We start from the raw sequence: 16900 nt of genomic DNA, 5'->3' as shown, positions 1-16900 counted from the left end.
CGAGGCTATGAATATAATTCTCCTATTTTTAACAATCATCGAATTTTCCGAATGAATAGTTTTGAAAATATTTATGCCAATTAAAGAAATCGAATATTTAGAATACGAAAATCCTAAATATATGTATTTCAGTGGATAAACTGAATCACTAATATCACGACGTCAACATAATCAAATCAAAACATGACTAAGTGATGTAAACGAAAACTTGGAAAGATTAAATAAATATTATTAATGTACAAAATTTGGAAACAAATTATGCTGTTTTATAAAAATAACATTGTAGGAAAAAAATAAAAAATTGAGTTCCTACACATCCCCTTTCTGTTGCTTGTTGTTATTCCGCTCATCCAGCGGAGTATTCACATTTTTGTAGCATTCAACCTATTTTCATGTGTTTTCTTTATTGACTATGTTCCTGCTCCAGAAATCACTTGCTAGTCTAATCACTATTTGAAAAATCTTTCCGTTATTCTTTATCGTCATTCTGCGATCAAACAGCATGTCAGATATTTTCTCCCAATTTCGTCACCCCTCTTGCGTTCTACACCGTATGTGTTATTTCCACGTCCAAATCACCATTCTGGGCAACAGGTGAATTCAAATATTTAAAATTCTTCACTTCATTCAATCTTCTAATCTTGCAGCTTTACTTCCCCATTTTCTTCTTCTTTAAACTGGAGATAATCAGTTTTCTTTCTACTAATTTTTAGGTCTTTATCTTCTAAATACTTCCTCAAATTCTGAACTTTCTTTTTAACTTCTTATTAGTATTGCATAGTACAGTATCATCGGCAAACATTATACACCAGGAATCTTCATCCCTCACGTTTTGAGATATAACATCCATGACAATGTTGAAAAGATATGGGCTCAAGACTGAGCCCTGGTGTAGTACAACCCTAACAAGGATTTGGCGTGTTAATTCCACGAGAAACTTGATCACTGTTCGGGATTCAATTAGAACAATCTTTACACTTTCTGTAACACAATTTAGTGTCTCTAACACAGAAAATATAGGAATTAAAAGATGAAATTTTCCTCATAATCTATCAATACATATGTAAAACTTCAGTATTCTATATTAACTACAATTAGGTGAGGGGAAATCTTTATTGAATGTCCCTCGTATTTTGTGCATATTACCTCGAATCATGAGGACAGAGAACGATGAAAGAAACAGAAAAAGAAAGTGAAAATGTTTTAGATTGACATGCTCTTCTACGAAGTTAATGATACGAGTATCCATAACAAGTGGCATGAATGCTACTTGAAACGGAAAAAGAATAAGCACGAAAACAAAGCTTTGTCTCCCAAACACTTAAATCAGAAAAGTTCTTCAGAATAAAAAGAAACTTCCTTTGCTTTTGGTAAATATTATTTTCTTTCTTGTGATCTGAATTATATAGTTCACGTTTTTTTTTTTGTTCTTTCTTTCTCTTCTTTTTTGTCGAGATTATTTGACTGAGAATACCGACAATTCTTAAATCCCATCAGGCAAGATTAGAAGCTCCGTTTTGCATTTAATCTGATTTGTTTTCAAGGCTTGGAAATTACGTCTAACCAGTTTTTATTTTGTAATCTTATTGTTCATAGTTATAACTGACTAAATTAATTAACCTGTGCCATCCTCGAATTTCTTGTTTTGTTTTCGATAATCATGATGAAAATTATCACAAGAAAAAATATGTCAATGACAAAAACAAACATTTATAGTAGTGGCTGGTGGAGTGTTTCTGTTTTTGTATTGAAATTGAGAGAAGAACTTGAATACTTGATGCCCAGAAGTACTTTAACACTTGCGGACCAGCAATATGGTGAAGTTTTTGAAAATTAACAGTACTTTAAAACTTGAGCTCAACAGTATTGAGAATTTCAGAACCAGTGAAACTTTAAAGAACTTGAGTGTCAGTAATACTTTAGAATTAAATCGCCAGCAATAAAAAATATATTAAAACTTGAGAACTAGAAATACTTTTAAACTTAAGAACCTGCAATACTTTATAAATTAAGTGCCAGTAATACAAAATATTTTAAAACTTGATAACTAGCAATACTTTGAAACTTACGAACCAACAATACTTTAAAACTTACAAACCAGCAATTTTTTAAAACTTGAGAACCAATAATACTTTGAAATTTAAGAACAAGCAATACTCTGAAGCTTAAAAACAAGAAATACTTTAAACTTGAGAGTGAGCAATACTTAGACTTTGAGAACCAGCAATACTTTGAAACTTGAAAACCAACAATAGTTTAAAATTTATGAACCAGTAATAATATGAAACTTGAAACTCAACAATACTTTAAAACTTGAGAGCTAGCAATACTTTAAACAATATTAAAACAGAGAAGTGTCAAATTTTAAAATAGATTTTAACATTTTACATAGAATAAAAGCAAGGACAGGAATAGCAAAAGATGCCTTTAGGAGGAAGATAATTGTATTTTGTAGGACCTTAGGGCGGAGAAGAAGACTCACAAAATGCTTCGTGTGGAGCATTCTATGGGGAAGAAACATGGATATTACGCAAAAATCATGAAAAACGACTGAAATCTTTCGAAATATAGGTGTGAAGAAGAATGGAGAAAATTAATTGGGTCGATCGGAAAACGAATAAGAGGGTATTAGAAATGGTGCGGGAGAAAAAAATTAGATATTATTAAGAAAAGGAAGAGAAGCTGGTTTTGACATTGGCTAAGAAGGAACTTATCATGAGACATGCTAGGAAAGAGGGAAGGGACGACGAAGACTAATTAATGGACGATATCAAACCAGAAAAATCGTACGTGAACACGAAGAGATTAGAGGAAGACCTTGGAGCGTGGAAGCTTCTTAGTTGAGCCAAGTGACCTACCAATAATGGCAGAATACCTATGATGATGATGATAATGATGATGATGATGAGTTCTTAACCATAAAATAAAAGCTTCTATTTCTTTATTTTTATTTAATATATTTTAGGATTAGCGACCTATATGTTCAACAATACGAAATGATGTCACAATTAATCCATAAAAAATGACATCGTGGGAATTGTTTTGGAAGGAAATCCCATGCGAGTAAAGAAACAGAAATATGTTGAATGAAGTTTTAAAAACTTTTTGGAGAAGTTTTACCTTTGCGTTTTCTTCCAAGAAGTTAGATATTTCCACTCAAAAACTTTTACCTCGCGTTAGCAACAATAAATCATACTTCATTTTTTCCATACTTTTCTCTTTCCTTATTGGAGGGTTGACAGCCAAAGATAGAATTATTGCAGTGAGTGATTGTGGGGTCAACGGATAGACAGATGATCACGTTTAATTTACATCAAATAAATTAACTTTCTTTACATGTAACTTATGTTGACAGGTTGATTTTTGCCTGATTGTTTTGGAAGATTCTTTTTCTTTGAAAATTCACGCTATAACCCTTTTTTATATACAAGGATCGCTTAGCGTATTTGCTAGGGCAATTTGCGCCACCAACTTTTTGACGTACTCTAATATTTAAGTAATTTGGTTTAACCTATCAAAACTTTCTTATATATTTAGTCTGCCTTGTGTTTGTATACAGGGTGAATCTAAAAGATGAGCACAAACTCCGGGAGGTGATTCGTGACTTCAAAAGAAGATAAAAAGTCCTTTTGCATATTGCCCAATTTTATGTCGTGTACGAGTGGCAGGGGTGCAAACTTAGAATCGAAACTCCAATCGTGGTAATTAGAATGGTATAGAAAGATGTGCACATACTTCGGGGAATGATTTGTAACATCAAAAGAAGGCATAACGTCGTCTTGCACGTTGTCGAATTCCGCGTCGTGTACGCTATGCACATCTTTCTATTCCGTTCCAATTGTCAGGATTCGAGTTTCAATTCCAAATTGGCACCTCTGTCACTCTTAATATGACGCGGAATTCAACAATATGCAACAGTATTTTTTTTTTGTCTTCTTTTGATGTCACAAATCACCTCCCGAAGTTTGTGCACATCTTTTAGGTTCACCCCAAGGGCGGATCCAGGACGGACTTCTGGGGGGGGCGGTGGGTTGTAATACTGATACTTAGAGCTATTTTTAAGAGCGTCAAACTCGGGGATGGGTTTTATTTATATATAAAATAAAAAAGTATCCTATTCTGGAGGGGGGCAATCGCCCCGATCGCTCCCCCCTGGATCCGTCCCTGGTTCACCCTATATATATTTATGTCCGTCCGTCTGGGCGATAAAATAATCTCAAGAACTACTTGGTGCATCACCATCAATTTCGTCCGGGGTGTGGAAGGTTGAAAGTTAAGAAACAAATTCGTCGATGAAGAACATATTTCATCCAAACAATTTCCCGTTTAGAGCAACAACGGTAATATATAGCGAAAAGCGGTTTCCTGCATTCGATTAAGCGTCCCTAGAATAGATTTCCTCCATACTAAGACCGGAAGTGTTTGAAATCCACTAGAGTTTCCGGTTTCAATATTCATCCATAATGAGGGAGAGAACGATAAGAGAGAGCGAGAACTATCTTTTTGGAGTCGGATTTTGGCGTTCTAAGAGTAGCTACTATCTTCATTCTTACCTCTCTAGACCTCTCTGGTGGCAGAAAGATTAGCTTACGCGCCTTTGGCGTGGGAGACCCGGGCTTGATTCCCGACGGGTGTTCATGTGGTTCGAATTCCACGTTAAATTGTAGGTTCACGCGTCATGCCTCATATAGCTTCGCTGCTGAAAGGAACGCTAACCTGAAAATAAAATCTCACCTCTGCATTCAAATCGCTCTTTTTATGCGTAGTACATTGCTACTTAAATTTCTGTAACGTTTTATAAGTTTCCACAATCACAAGACTCTTCACTGCTATTGTCGCTCAAAAGCAAAATAGTCACTTCACCTGAAAAATGCTCCTTCTGGTTGTTTTAATGGAAAATGACACACTATATTATAGGGTTAGTAATCAAATGTTTATTTACAAAATATAAACAAAATTCCATAAGCTATTTTTGAGAAAGTTATCCTTAAAAACAAAAAGAACTCAGCACCAATCGTAAACAATACCGTGTTTATTTTTCAAGAGAAATGACTTATTCCGTATTGTAAAATTTCGTGAAATGTTTGACCAATGATATATGAACAAAATCAAACACACGAATTGTTTCTGAGAAAATTATTCCACAGTGAAACGAAGAAGAAGCAAAATTAATATGTTTATAAATAGGTGCTGTAGAAAGAGAGTCCTATGAATCTTCTTTCTACTGCGCCTGTTACAAACTTAACATATAGAGAATTTCCTACTGGTTCTAGTAAGCACATTATTCTTTTGTTTTTTGTTGTTATATTCATTAATATTTACTTGAAATTACTGTTTAATTAATACTCCATTATGAATTTTTAATATTAAATTCTTTTTCATATCTTTCATAAATAAATATTACATTTCAACACTACACTCGTTTGTAATTATTAATTTACAATATATAAACCACTTTTTTAAAAATAGAAACCTAAACAACGTTATTTCATTTAGTTATTTTGAATTGTTTAAATTGTTAATTATCGTCATTTCCTCTTGTTTAGATAAATAATATTTATTTAGTTTATTTTGTTCGGTAATCAGTGTAATTATAATTAAAAACTTTCATTATGGTTTGTTCATTTGATAACTCTGCTATAGTGTTGTCGTATGTTCTGTACGTACGATGCATAAAACGGCATTAGATTGTGTCTATGCTCTTTAAAGATTGGAAAACAAAACAGAGTAAACATACGCACGTTAGTGGTCTATTACAGGAATAACAAATTAATTCTATGATATTTATGCTACTTATATACTTGTAATTTAAGGATCTCACTTAATAAAAATAAATAAGTATATATTTCCTAAAGATATACCATCCTAAAGATTGCCAGTGTTGCTTATATATATATATATATATATATATATATATATATATATATATATATATAGATAGATAGATAGATAGATAGATAGATAGATAGATACCGTCAAATGGGGCGAATAGAAACACATTTTTGGCTATATGAGTATAAAAGCCTGGTGATGTTAAAGATTTCGAGTATCAGATTATTCCAAAAAAAGTTAAATAAGCGTCATATTAATTTATCAATTCCACTTTTCTTCACCTTGATTTTTCTTAATGTTTCTATTCAGCCCCATGGTAGGGGTGAATGGAAACAATGACTTTATTTTCATTGTTGTTTCTTTTATACTATTGGAAAGGTAAAAAGAAACAGCGTATTTGTTGAAATGAACTATTTATTTGATATCTGCAAGATATAAGTTCAATAAGATCAGTATTATCTAAGTTACAAACTTATAAAACAATACAATGTACAAAGTAGGTACAAACGACCACAGTTTTGATGATATTTAAAAAAGATTTAAACCACTGAAATAACCAGGAAAACTTATCATATACAGTACTTAAAGCGTGCTGGCAAACTCCTAATAGGACCAGACAGTTTCGTCACAATATCTTCATGTGGTAAGAACGATTCTTCAGAAGTTTCTGAAAATTTCATTGTTTTTGGTGCTTTTATAAAATACTCCCACATATCCACCATGTTCATATTTTTGCACTTGGGTAGTGAATAGCCTCACCGAATATTTTAGCTTCCTATAAACCTTTACCATAGCAAAATCACCAGCTTTAGAAAACCATCATCTAGTTCGTGATTGTCTGGAATGTTGTCTTTCTCCGCTTCCGACAGTACACGGGTTAAACTTAAATCTTTGTCGCTGTCGTGAAGAGAATAATAGATCATTTTCATTTTCAGAAAACAAACCAAAATTCTTACCACAAACATCTATTCGTACTTTCTTCTTTCGTTGTTTAATTTTTTGATCTTCTCGCATACTCATGAAAAGACCCATAAGGGAACGGTCTACAGTCTGAGATGTCTCTTCATGTTCTGTTTCTTCTCGTTCAGTACCTCTTTTTGGCAGCATCCTCATTACTTGATCCCGACAAAGGGGAAACATTCCACACTTTTCAAATCCAGCCCTGATATTTACCTCCTTCAGTTTGTCACACATCTCTTTTTAAAGAAGACTTTGTTCTTAGAGATGGTTGATTCATTCTTATCAGGTCCTTTTTTCCGCTCCTCAAGAATTTTCCATTCCTCAAGAAGTGTTTCTATTCAAACCATTAATTAAAAATCATAACAATAATCCAGTAAAGTTAAATTTTGATTACAAATAATTTACAAAAGGAAAACTTTTACTATGAACCTCATTAAATAAAACAACAAACTACAAAATAGGCATGTGTTGAAATGCAACAAATATGAAAATGTCATACGTACGAAGAAAGTTTGAAGAGCGCCAAAATACCGTGTAAGATTTCAGTAACACATTAACGCTGCTGCCGTCTACCTCAGTGTTCCCAACTCACTAAAACATTTTGTCTCTGCTGTGAACACTTTAGCCATATAAGACTATGTTAAGAAATTTCAGTTTTGTTGATTAATTTATCGTCCAGATAAATCCAAAACTAATTTGGGAGTTTTGTTTCTATTCACCCCATTTGACGGTAGATATTATATAAAGGACAGTCAAACAGTTCCCGGAATGCTGTTGTAGTTTTGGCATTTATGATGCAATCACAATGAATCTTGTACAACAGAGTCCTTAGGTTGCCTAATTATGATATTGACAAGTGTGAACAGGTGATAACAGACAGTGTAGAAGAAGAAGTAGCTGAATGTAGCAGGGTATGGTGATCAGTTGGCGCAATGTTGCAGTTCAAGGAACGCGCAAACCTGAAGTTCATGTGCAAATTGGGGAAATCTGCTTCCAAGACTTTGATAGTATTAAAATGCTTTAAGGAAAAATTAGCCTGAAAAGTACCTCTTTCAACACTGTAGAAGACGATCAAAACCAAAGTGACGGCTGAACTTCGAAAGATACCCAAAGATGACTTTCGTCTATGTTTCCAGCAACAGCAGGAGCAGTAGAGTAAGGTGTGTATTCCGAAGGTGCCTACTTTGAAGGCGATTAATACGTAAATGTGTGCTTATATTGTAGGAATAAAAAATTGCAACAAAATTCCAGGAACTTTTTACTGCTCTGATATATATATATATATATATATATATATATATATATATATATATATATATATATATATATATATATATATGAAATGATTTTTACACAAAAATGATAGATGATCACTTTATAGATGATATCTGTGGAACTTTCTCGAAGGTGGATTGAATTATTGTAGCAATATTTATTATAGCAACGACGCTTAACAGATGTTTTTTACATGACTGTAAAATGAAGTTGTTGCGTAAACAAAGTCTTCAAACTTGAAATACCACTTAAGTATTTTCTTAACGTTCTTGAAGTGACCCAACAATGGACCCAGACCCACTATTTTGATTCGTTGTCTTCCATGTTCATTTTACAGTTCTGTAAGTGGTGACACCTCTAAAGAGGTAGCCTAACTAAACTGCACATTACTATCATCCTTCGATCCAAGTTCCAAATATGTCCATAAATATATCATATGTTGAATTGCGTACACAATATTTTGACTGCCTATGTATTCGTATGTTTGGTATGGACACACTAATGCAAGAGCTATAATCTGTCTAAAAATTTTAAGGACATGACTACTGTGATGCTATACGCCACTTTTATAAAGGAAACTTCAGATATTATTAAAACCTCGTACACTTTTTGTGATTATCAACCAACGGTTTCTTTTAAATACTGCTACTGCTGGCAACACTGCATTTAACGCAGTTTAGAAACACGTACACAATCTGCAAACAACAGTGTAAAACACACAGAAGATTTACATGAACTGAAAGATTGCTCCGTTCTACATTGAGGCATAAATCAAGCTCAAAAACAGCCTAAATTGTGATGGCAAAAAGAATGTATGCTTCTGTAAATGAATACATATATGTGACGGGATAGGTGTCGAGGTAATAGGGTGGATGTGTGTGAAGAGTTACAAATAGTGATACAAGGGGGAAAGAGAGGAGGGAAAATCAAATCAGAGAGCAAACTGTCAAGGGGTTGGAGGGTGTAGGGGCTGAAAGTGTCAGACTTTCCATAGCATTACATTCTTTTTTGGTGTTGGGTGAAGAAAAAAAACTGTGAATTGGCTTCTGAGGTGACGAATTTTAACACGAGTGGGGAAAAAATATTGCTGTTATGAGGATGAAAATGTAGTTTATTCAAGTAAACCCAAAGTGTTAATTAATCATAGCTGTTTTCATTTGTACATTTTATTTTTTAAATTTTTTTTTAAAGAAAGATTCGTGAGATGATATACTGGGTTTAATAGAGAAGATTTCATCATATGAATTACGCTTATCCATTACAGACAAACAAGTTACAACATTAACGCTGTATGAATAATTTGAGTGACTGCGGTAAAGTGACTAGAATGTTTTTAGTAATAGCACTATTTAATAATAAGAGTAATGTGATGTGATTTATTTTTATCCGTTACGCCAAACAAGCCATGCAGTCTACTGCGTGGCTTATTTTGCCAACATATTTTTTTTAAAAAAATCTTCTATACAGGTATAATGTATTTCAAAATAGTATACTACTTTAACTTAGCAAAATCTTCGTTATTATTATTATTATTATTATTATTATTATTATTATTATTATTATTATTATTATTATTATTATTATTATTATTATTATTATTATTGCATGTTGAAGTTTAACGTGCCTTTCGAGCATCCAGTCTATATAAAATGTGGACCTACAGTTTAAAGGTGGAATCCAAACTACAGTAATGCCAACTACTTTTCAAAACTCTTCCGCGGGAATAGAACCCCCGTACCCCGTGCATGAAAGGTGTGCGCACTGACCAGTAAAATCAGCAAGGAGATCAATTCGTTTTATTTATTCGCCGTCGTAGTAAACTATGATATTACATGTGTCAACCTATACTGTGAAGTTAGGTGCTCTATAAACAGGGTTTAAGGTCTTTCCTCTTCTTCTTCTTCTTCTTCTTCTTATTATTATTATTATTATTATTATTATTATTATTATTATTATTATTATTATTATTATTATTATTATTATTATTATTATTATTATTACGTATTCTGCCTTTTGGCAGATCCTGAGACTAATGAGTTTTTTCTTTGAATTTTAGGTCTGGGCCTGGAAATATTTCTTCCACATTTCTCGATCTTCAGCTTTCTTTTTTAACTCCCAATATAAAATGAAAGTTATTATTATTTTCTGATTTGATAATTCTTTCCGGAGTAGTCCCCACTCGGAGATCCGAATCGGGGACTATTTTACCTTCGGAAGAACTATCATTATATTTATTCTCCTTCTTCCTACTGGAAAAAAAAAAAGGTAACGTAGTACTATTTCCATTCGTTTCCACATCTCCATGCCGTTGATTACCTTGTGGTTCATCTGCCTTTCAAGACAGTTTCCCCGTCTAAGGACAAAAAAAAATGCCCTGACCTCCACTTGCTAATCCGCCCTCTGAGGATGTCGTTGGTACCTGGTAGAGGTGGACTCCTTATCCCGGGAGTCAGTTGGTCCTTACGTACGTTAGCTGTCTAACACGTTTCCCACTTTCTCCTGCGAGTCGATATAGCTTGAGATTTTTTTCCTTTCTTTGGGATGAGGCCCGAAGGCTTTCCTTAAACCTCTTCAGTACTTTTAGAATGTAAGATCTTCCCTACATTCCCTATTTTTTTTTTTTTACATATTTTTAGTGAATACCTTAAATAGAGGTGCTCATAGGGAAGTACGTAATGACGCAATGTACGTCATTGAAATTTTGTGGGTAGGGGCATCGAAAAACAAGATTTTTGAATCAACAACGAAAACTTTGAAGTAAAGTCTATGATTTACACAGTAATAACACTTTTAACTGTTATTGTATAATGAATTTGGGCGGGTGACAGGGAAGGGAGTTACTTGGGTCAGGAACTATAAACTTTAAAAGTAGATCTGCTTTGAGAGATTGTGTGTCAGGAGAATTTAGGAAGGAGGAGTGTCACGAATCTTGGAGTAGTTGGATACCACTGCCTTAAAAGACAATTACCTTTGATAATTAGTAAAAAAGAATCACGCACTAAAAGTTTCAATTTTGTAAGGTAGATGACAACCGCCGCCAGAATTTTTACAATGATGTTCTGCATATCTTAAATTGATATTTCTTTCTTATGGTTAGCTTTAATTTCTTTGTCATTTTCCTTTCGTCATTAGTTTTCAATCTTTTGTTTCATTTTCTGGTATGAATCCGAACAATTACTGTATTATTATATTCAAATATTGAAAATGGGATTATGATGTATTGCATTTTCTCTCCTCGTAAAATTTAACTGCAATTAAAATATGAAATTCCATTTCTTAGGCACAAATTACGCCATTCGGGTGGAAGAACGGTATTCGATTCCGGACGAGTGGTTTTTATATAATACCCTGTTAGTAATACTTCTAAAAGTTATATTTAAAGTATAAAGAAAACTTCAGAGAGTTTTACATCTTCTATTTAATGCAGAATCTTCTATAAAACAAATTCTATAGACGGCAGACTAATGCTGAATTTATCAAGACTGCATTTAGTGAATGTATGAGTGGCATTCGGGCCATAGAGTAGACATTATGTGTGGCGTTAGCAAATGGCGAGTGCGTACTTACGGTTTCAGTTTTGATGCTCATGTTTTTTTGTGTCATTGTAGAAGTTCTTGGTGAAGCAGAAATAGAAAACAAAATATTATTGCTTGTTTAATTCCAAAATGCAAATACTGTGATTCTCCAAATAATACTCAGAAGTTCGAACGTTCAGCTTAAACTGTAAATACCTTATAAACAACATCAGTTTGAATGCTACACTGATTCTGCAAATTTTTAAGTTATATGCGTTTTGCATACGTTCAGTCATGCTTTTTTTTTTTAAGTACTATCTGCCGTTTGAAAGCTTTTTGCTCGAATTCGAAGGTAAACTATTATAAATACAAAATCAGTAAGCAAATCTTCTAAAAGCATTTCTTATATTTTTGTTTTCTCTTTAAAAATATACGTGATTAATACTTTTTTCATTTTGTCTAATATTGAAAAGACATTTCACTTACTTTGCATGATGGATATGGTACTGAGCTTTTTAAAAGCTCTGCAAAATTATCGTAAATTGCGTACCTCTGTTTCTATCTTGTGTCATATTCACTGTGACACCACATTGTACCATATTGTTCTTAACACAATACCCCCACCACCACCACCACCACTTCTTCTTTGGCCGGCCTCACGGTTGTTTCTCGTTCGATTCTATAGAATAATAAATGATATAAGCCACTTAACCAGAACAAGTCGTTCTTTGATTTTCAAGACCGATCTAATCTTTTGTCGTATGCAACCAAATTTACTCTTGTGTGCAGCGGGATTATCTAATATTCACATGTTGACTTTCATGTGTTCAAGGACAGTCGATAATATGTTGAAAATCTATTAACGCCGTCTATTATTATTATTATTATTATTATTATTATTATTATTATTATTATTATTATTATTATTATTATTATTATTATTATTATTATTATTATTATTATTATTTAGGAAAGCAGAGATCCTAAAAGTATAAAAACAATGATGGTGTTAAAACAACATATGCCACTTGTCTTAGCGTGATTACCACTTCAGCGCCATATTTCAACATCAAAGTTCTGGTATTACGGTTAACACAGGTTTTGTGGTGCCGATTTAATAGAGAGACGATGTTGAGCGGTGTAAAAATAATACCGCTGCAGTAAGTGTTTGAACAAAGGAACGCGGAAATAGGAAAAGCAGCACTGTGATCTTTCTATATATATATACACACACTATGTGTTGGTACCGCAGCTAGCATGGTGAACGAAAGTATTGAGTAATACTAATATTAATAGGTATATTTAACGAGTGGTGAGCGTGACCTTTCATTTGCTGAAAACAAATGAAAAACCTTCACAGCCATCTCAAGATCCTATGTATCAGATAGATACACCTACACTGTAATTTTAAGCATGCACATTGCCTTCCGAGGATATGATAAATTCCTAGGAACTGACATTGAGACTTTATATTAGCTTTATTTATTTATTTTTGTGGTATGAACAAAGCTTTACGTGGTACATTTAACATCAAATAATAAACAACGTATTATATTTCCTGTAATTTTTAACGAAAACAGTTTGTGAGAATATGAATTTTCTGACATTATTTACACGAGCAGAGGTCCTGCCATCTCTTGTTGCACTATTTACTATGTTTTCTTCGTCGCCGATTATATTTTTTTTCCCTCGAAACCATTTACAAATAATTTGTCACTACTTTGTTATCCCTCATACGGGTCATGTCCGCTTAATAAAAAGAAAATATCTTTGTCATAAAATGAATATAAAATAACACAAATAATGATTTGCTAAAATGAATCCCTCATCATGTTCAGGAGATTGATTTGACGACTACCATTTTTAATATTTTACTCCAAAGTGTGAGGAGGTTGAAGTAGCATTAGCCATATGTCAAATTTAACACAACTCGGTTGACTAAGACATTGTGTTGAAATTAACACAGCCATTATTTTTTTACCACAATTAGTTGAGATCCTGTACTGAAATATTGAAATTCAAGTGATTCTCATTATTTCTGTATTTTTTTAAACTCTATTAAATTAAGTTAACTTCGTTGAGCGTTATCTATCGTCCTACTTTTCTGGACTGACAGAGCGAATTAACCCATTTAATCTCAAATTATTTTCGTTTCAGAAGTTCTTAATTCCTTCTAAACTTTGATTTTGACCTCATTTAATATATTTTGAGGATTTTAGTATTGTTGATTTTGTTGATTTTACTTTATCGTCCCTTTCAGCAGCGAGGTTATATGAGACGTGGTCCTACCGATTAACGTGGAATCCGAACCACATGAGCTTCCGCCAGGAATGGAACCCGGGTCTCCCACGCCAAATGCCCGTACGCTAACCGTTTAGCCACAAAGGAGCTCAAGAGGATTTTAGTAGTAGGATATGAACTGGTAGCAGGTCCCTATTGTAAAAAACGAAATAAATCCACAGACAAAAAATTGATAAAAATAAATTGTTCCCATTTGGGAACAGTGGGATTAAAAGGGTTAAATCTACCTTTAGAAATTGATTACATTCTTGTTGTATTGGATTCTTATTTTGATGCATACGATATGCTTCATTGGTTTCTTTTCCGCAAAATGTACAAAAAATTGATCAAATTGTTTTGTAACTTAGCTTCGACGAAATTAACTTCAAATAGATTTTTTTAAAGTGCTTAAATATGAACAAATTTCTTTCGACTACTTAAAATTGTACACAAAATTTAGAATATGGTTAGCATTTAACGGAAAAAGAAAATTGTCCAAAAATGAGACATATACCCATCATTAGACCTCATTGATCTGTACAAAACGATATACATGAGCTTAAAACCTCATGGGTAGTTTCCGAGAAAATCGAATAAAAAAAGAATTTTATTATAATTCTAAAAATTGATTGTGTGAAACAAACACGTAACCTATTAAGTTGAAATCGATATCCCCCCCCCAAAAAAAAAATTACCTCTCTATATAAAAGACGTTGTGATTGATCAACGCCCAGGACAAACTGATTAAGCTAGAAACTTGAAATTTGAACAGGCCATAGCATTTGTGATGTAAGGTATTTTTTGGAAATTCAACGCAGAACGGGGGTTAGAGGGGTGGGAATTATAATCTTAAAATGCTCATATCTCGGAATCTCTGAACGTTTGAGACATGAAATTTGGTATATGCATTTCTCATTAAAAATAATTAGACATGTCTTTCAGCGTTTTTTGATATTTAACTTAGAATTAAAGAAAAGGGAAAAATATACATAATAGATATGAGGAAAAAGCTTTTATACCAATACACGCTTTCCCCTTCATACCTATTCTGTCTATCAATACGAAACTTGGTACACTTATTTCTTATCCCCTGTAGTATTTTTAAAGATACATTTGGATTGGGTGTTTTTACCCGGGGCCAGTCCAGAGGGGTCCAAAGTTGATGGAAGGGATTTCTGGAGGGAATTTTCCCGACATTCTCTAAATTTTCTCTGTTCAAGTACGTTATGCACCTCTGAAAAGATTGTCTCATGCTGAAGAGAATGAACTATAAACCATGGCTTTCCAATAAACAGTGTTGATGCAATAGCTACCGGTATTTCATTGCGAGTCCACAGCACCTAATATTTGTGCATAAACATATCTTTGGTATAATTATGAAATGGACTAGGATTTGTTCGGATGTCTGGATGACACGCTAATGTCCGTAATCTGGGGTACGCAATCCTCAGGGCAATCGATGACTTCTAAGAGGATACGTAAAACAAAATCTATAAAAAAATACATTATAATAGTGTAGTATTTATTTCACGGTAACTGTAACTTAATTGATTTTAATTTAAAGCAAGATTCTCCTGTTTACGGTAGAACTGGGTTATTCAATTACAGTTACCAAGAATTTGAATTAAGGATATCTTAAATCTGTCGGTACGTGCTTGAATAGAAAAAAATGTTGTTAGAGATACTCGAAAAAAAATTGACTACAACTGTATAATACTTATATATTGAACTCGATCGATGAAACTCATACGATCTTGATTAAACTTAATATGGAAGTGGACTTCTTGACAAGCTTTAGGCTGGTAGCCAGCTTAAAAATGTAGGAGGGGCCGGTAGATGTTAGGGGGGGGGGCGATCCAGGAGGCTCGATCCAATTATATTATAGTTCATCACCATATTACAGTTCATTTGCAAACCTACCGTTAAAATTTTAGGGGGCCAGTAAAAATTTAAGGGCCCGGCCCCACTAGACCCCTTGGATACGAGCCTTACGAGCTTAGTACGCTTATGAAATATTACGGTATACAGACCTTACGTTCTCGAGTTGTGCGTCATTAAAGTTGAGGTTTGTACATAGACTTTTTTGAATAAATAATCTCTGTTATTTAGAACAAAAATACAGACAACAAACCTGTTATTAATCGTTAAAGTAAAGATGAGAGTGTTGATTACCTATATTGTAAATACATGCAGAGTTTACTTATAATTAAAAATTTACTAAAATGAATTAATGATGTATCTTCTTTTTCAATGAGAAAACTTAACATTTATTCAATGTTAAATGAATAAATAAAGATTTTTGCTTTTGGGTTTACATAGCTTTGGAAATTCGAGCTTGCTTTTTTTTTTAAATCGAAAACTCTAAGAAGTCAGTTCTAATGGTTTTGTTTTTCTCAATCACTGCATATCTAACATTAGTGAGTACAGAGATTAGTTACAATTTGATGAAGATATATATTAATGAAATCACCATAATTTACATTGAAGTTCGAGAATAAATTACATATTATTCTGTGCATTAATTAAGTACATAAAGCTTTAACTTACGAGTTTCTGGAATATTCCCGGGAAACTTGTTTTGTCATGAGATCTGTTTAGTTGGTTACTTATTCTTTTTTTAAAAAAAAAAAGAAAAAAAGAGAGAAAAGTGCCTCCGTTTTCAGTTTTAATTTAAAGTCTCTGAGAATAAATAGAGACAGGAACTGCTGGTTTCCCCATTTTGTCGCTTGTTGAAAATGCAAACTTTCCGAAAAGAAGAAAGTTTCTTGCGAAGCAAAATGGCGGGAAACAACACATTTGCGCCTAGTGGTATTTTACAACATTCATTCGCTTTGCGTTTGTCTTTTTTTCTCTTTTTTTCTTTCTTTCTTTAATAAGGCTTTCCAAAGAAGGAAAGCAGAGCGGTGGACGACCAGTGTGTGTTCTCATTTCTAACCGTCCTCTAATCTTCGTCCTGGAACGAATAAAAAAAAAAAGGAAACAACCCTCCTAAATTATGCTAATGTTACTGCAACTTGCCCATGTTTATGCTAATGCTT

General features: G+C 33.2%; 1 protein-coding gene across 1 annotated transcript in view; it reads left to right on the top strand.

The window, feature by feature from the left end:
• Positions 1–16900, top strand: part of LOC145694966 (connectin-like) — a 511959-nt gene that overhangs the window by 268039 nt on the left and 227020 nt on the right. The gene's annotated exons all lie outside the window — the stretch shown is intronic.

Source organism: Thermobia domestica, chromosome 9 (assembly GCF_964235325.1).
Source record: "Thermobia domestica chromosome 9, izTheDome1.hap1.1, whole genome shotgun sequence".
NCBI classification, from domain to species: domain Eukaryota; kingdom Metazoa; phylum Arthropoda; class Insecta; order Zygentoma; family Lepismatidae; genus Thermobia; species Thermobia domestica.
Note: the sequence above shows the minus strand (reverse complement) of the source record. Positions and strands in the feature narration are given on the sequence as shown.